The sequence below is a fragment of the Erithacus rubecula genome (genome assembly GCF_903797595.1).
Source record: "Erithacus rubecula genome assembly, chromosome: 5".
NCBI lineage: Eukaryota > Metazoa > Chordata > Aves > Passeriformes > Muscicapidae > Erithacus > Erithacus rubecula.
Window position 1 is genome coordinate 59,255,662 of NC_136687.1, and position 4,868 is coordinate 59,260,529.

Sequence of the window (4,868 nt, forward strand, 5' to 3'; positions counted from 1 at the left end):
GGTCAGTGCTTTAGCCTGAGGCAGAGCAGCCTTTTTCATCATTCTTTTATTATTCTTCCTAGGCCTCACGCTGTACATAAAACTAACTGATTCGTTTACAGAAATAACTGGTCTAGATTACTGCAAAGAACGAAACACTGCTGTTTCAATGATGTAATCGCCGCTTTCTGGGCTCTGGAATGGTTATTCTAGAAGTGGCAGCTCCGGAACGGCCCCGCACTGGCCAGTGCCCGGGCCTGCGGGCCGGGGTGCCGGCCTCGCATCCAGGCTGCGGAGCGGGGCAGGTGCGGGCGCAGCAGCGGCCCGGAGGGCTGGCAGCACCGCAGAGGGAGTCCCGCAGGGCCCGGCCGCAGCCGCGCACACCGCGCCGTGCCTCCCCACCCGGGCCGGCTCCGCGCCCCTTCCCTCCCTTCCTCCCTCGGCCCGCCGCTCCGCTCCGCTCCTACCCCACTCTGCCCCGCTCTGCCCCGCCGCCGCCTCCCGCGGGCTGCGCCCCGGCCCGCTCCGCGCCGCCACCGCGCCTGCGCCGGGCGGGGAGGCGGGGCCGCCATCGCCCCCGAGCCGCCTCAGGGCGGGGCGGGAGCGCCCTCAGCGCTCTGCGCCTCGCGGGCTGCGAGGGGCGCCGCGTTTGTGTTCGGCTCGTTGTGTGTGGGCAGCTCCGGGACAGAGGAGCCTCCCGGGCGGAGTTTCCCTGCCCCAGCTGCTCCAGCCTTTGTCACACAGCGCCCGGAGTCGGGAACTTGCGGTTAGCTCCGTGCCTCTGGCTCTGACAGCACGAGAACCTAACTTACTTCAGGGAGCTGCTCTCATCTCGTGGCTCAGTAGCTCCAAAACAACGCTGTGTGCCATTGTTCTTTCCCTGCAGGGAATAACCCTTGCAGGTCCTCACTTCGTCCTCACAGCACAGCTCTGTGAGCCACAGCAAAGGAATGGAAAACGTTCCTGAGCTCAGCTAATTTTGGTGGCTTCACTGAGGTGACTGCACTGCCTAACTAGTAGTTCTGTGTAGTTCCAGCCATAAGTTGCAGTGAAATATATTCATATTGTATCTGTAAGTTGCGGTGTTATATCTAGCTGTAAATAAAAAATTCAATGCTGCGCAGACGCTCAGGAAAATAATGGTATTTAAGAAGTGAGCCCTCTACTGTATTTTTAAACACACTTCACTTTTTATACACTTCAGTGTGCATTTCTAACATCTTCGTCTTCTGTCTGCCTCCACAATATTATTATTGTATCAATGACTTTTTTTAACCCTGCAATCAGATAAATTCAGATTAGACTGCATGCTATTCAAGGTCTGAGATGTACTGTAATTAGTCTTCCTATCCATCTGTACTGGAAAATGAACCTGTTTCCAATTCCATTAGCTAGTTCACTTAAAAGCATATCAGCATCTCTACAAAGGGCATTTTCAACACAGCAATCCTCATTATTTCTTGCAAGCAGTCCTCTCAGGTGGTGGCTGGGCTTTAGGAGCTTGTTGGAAGGTTTCCTTGATTGCTGTTTTAAAATGCCAGGTGCTTGCACTGGCAATCAACAGGTTCTAATTCTTTCTAATGAGACAATCTCCAGCACTTGCATTAACAGGGGGAAAAATTACTGCCAGATTCTCCAGGTGTATACAGATGGATGGAGACCTTGCTTACCTGGCAAAGAATGTGCAGTGTTTTTATACTGTGAGAGGGGGAAAAATTACTATGGGCTGATCTTGAGGAAATGCACCTCTCTGCTGCAGAAATTCGACTTTTCTTGTTGCATTACAGTTGGAGATTATTGTCAAAACTGTCCCAAAATGAGCAAATGGGGGAAATCCTTGATGTTAAATTATGGGGCAGCATGGAAGCCAGACATATTGGCTGCTGTGCTGCTGTAGCCAAAACAGGAGTAATTTCAAGAGCTGCTGGTTTACCTCCCATTTCCTTTTTGGTGTGTGTACCGTTGGAGTTCATTCTACTTTCCTGCTTGTGGTTTCTCACTGTAGTACTTTCTTTTCATTCTGAACTCTGAGCATGAGCACCAGGATGAACTCCTTTTCAGAAGTCAACCTCTATGAGGGCTTTTTTTTGGTTTTCCTTTAGAGAAGGCTGTTGTTCTGAGCTGCCAGTGTTGGCATTGCAGAGGGGTCATCAGCAGAAAGCAGGTGACATTTCTAGTCTACAGAGTGCTGTGCCTTATGAGGTTAGCATTGAGTGGCCCAGGGACCAAAAGGTTTGGATTGATATTGCTGGGTGTAAATTCCATAGAGAGAATGCCTAGATCATCCTGTGTTCCCTTAAAAAGGCTTGCATGTCTAACCCTTCCTCTATTTCCAAAGAAGGCAACTCCTGAATGCTAAACATCTGATGCACCACTACTTTTAAGCAAGCACAAAAACTCCAAAGAACAAATGCAAAAATGCCCAAATCAAATATATCACAGAATAAAGGTCCACAGCCCAAAGTATTCTTGTATGAGAAATCAACCAAGAAACCAGAAGCTTAATGTGTATCACATGATTTACCTGCTGGCTTTTTAAATCCCTTACCTCACCTGTCTTGCATTGTGTAATAAAAATTTTGTGCACTTTAAATGTAAAGCTTTAGGCACTTAGGATATATCCCCAGCAATCAGATTGCTTTTATTACACAGAATGTGTCCCAGGGAATGCAATGTGCTTATTATGGCACCAAGCTGAGTGTTGATCTGACAGGTACTGCACTTGGGTCACAACAGACCCAGGCAGTGGGGATTATTTTCTAGTTAAATCAGAGGAGGCATTCATGATGTTGTCATTATATTAAATTTATAGGAACCAGTTTCAGTTCATAAATGCAGCTATACTTACTTGTATCCTAAGTTCTAGTTAGATTTCCTAAAGTAGCTGATGTCACTGGCAAAAGGAATCAATTTATTCAGTTTCACTGAAAGAGCAAGTTTTGCTTGAAATAAAATATCCTCCCTAGGATATAAAGTATCATTAATAGATTACCTGAATTCCTATACAGGTGCAGTTACAAACTGAGAGGAGAGGATTTTACTGCTCTGCACTCAGACTCTCAGTCCCTGCTGCTAATGACAAACATTTTCAGACGTTTTATTGCTAAAACTCTGTTGTACATCCTGTTTTTCCCGTGGCACACAGTGCAAACCAACAAGCCTCTGACTTCCCTTCTGGCCTCGTTCCAGAGACGCCTGCAGAAGCTGACCACGACAGAGGCTTTGCTGTTCACCACTGCGATAGAAATGTATCCTTCTTGTCACTAACAGAGGGAGGCATTGTACCCATGGCTGAGATGACTTTGCTATTTCAACTGTGCTGTTTGCTCCTCTGACTAATTATTGCCGCAAAGAAAGAAAGGAACACGAGTGGCTAAAGTCTTTCTCCTTGAAGTGCTAACTCATAAGACCCTTTACATCAAATGTTCATCCTTTTGTTTCTCTGTAGAAGGAACTGACTCTAAGGAGGGTTGTTTTGTTGGGTTTTTTTGGTGTAATGTTGCTTTACACCAAATTCTCTGCAATTTTTATTACTCTTTCAGAATAATCTCCAAAAGCTTCTGTAGCCTAGTGCATATTCCTGTGAAAATTTACAACTGGGTTCTTCTGTTAAATGCAGAATTTGAATACTTAGATTGTGCTTTTTCCAACTAAATCAATTTATACAAAATGAGCAAATACTTTGGTTTGCATTGTTCTAACTCATCTGTGTCCTTACTTATTGTGCATGTCTTGGTTTTGCCTTAGGTTCTGAGTGAGAATGGGATCTCATCAGAGGTAACTTATGAGTGTACAGTTGGAATGAAAAAATGCAGTCTCTTTAGAAAGTCTACAAAAAGGAATCCTCAGAAAGTCATAATTGTTCTCTATGCCTGAAGGGCCTGCCTTCATATAGCTGCATACAGCTATATAGCCAACATATAGCTCCATCCTGTCCTGTGCAAGATTGACCATGAGTGCAAAAGTTCTCCTTTCTACTGACTCCACAAAAATGCATTTTTAAATAGACTGAGGAACTGAACTTTTGGCAGCTTTGGGCTGTGAATGCCAGCATATATTGCATAACATTATCCTCATAACTCTTTGATCCTCCTTGTAGTCATCAGCTGTAGGTTTGCCACCAGGTTTTGTGGAAGGATATTTAGCAAGGTTCCATAAAGCTTTACTGGTGACTTAATTAGCTGAAAAGCTGCTTTGTCTTTCCATAAGTTAAGGGTTTGCATCTGCTTTTAAAAGGATGGTTTTACACGAGAAATGTAGTCACTAATGCTGGCTTTCTGTAAAGCATATTTGAAAAAAGAGTAAGAATATTTCTAGATACCCTTCAGTGAAGGAAGAGGGCCTTAAGGGCTTACTCAATATTGATTGGAAGTACAGTAAAGAAATTTTTGCAGATGTTGGACAATATTTCACTATTTTGTTTTATTTTTGATTTGATTTTTTCTGTGCTTTTGTTTGGCTTGATCATTTTTTGAGGGAGCTTTATTTAGTATTTTAAGTTTCTAAATTGAGAGATATTTCTTTCATTGAAGGTGCAAATATTTTCACATGTATTGCTATTAAAATACTTTCCTGAAAGTATCTATCATTTTGTGTTTGTCCTAATTTATGTGGAAGTGTTTTATTTTTAATACCTGGATACTTAACAAATAGAAAGACACTGCTGGTTTGAAAGAGCAATAGCTATTAAATATTCATGGTTTGTGCTTGGTTAATGGGGCTCAGTGACCCCTGTTGCTTTGACACAATGGCTTTGCACTGTACCATGGAAACTTTGATATGAAGGCTGCATTCTGATTATCATTCAGATTGTACACATCCAGCATGTTGCTCTTCTTACTTGTTTAGTATCTTTCCAACATGTTTTAAGAAATTAAGGGAAAACCTTA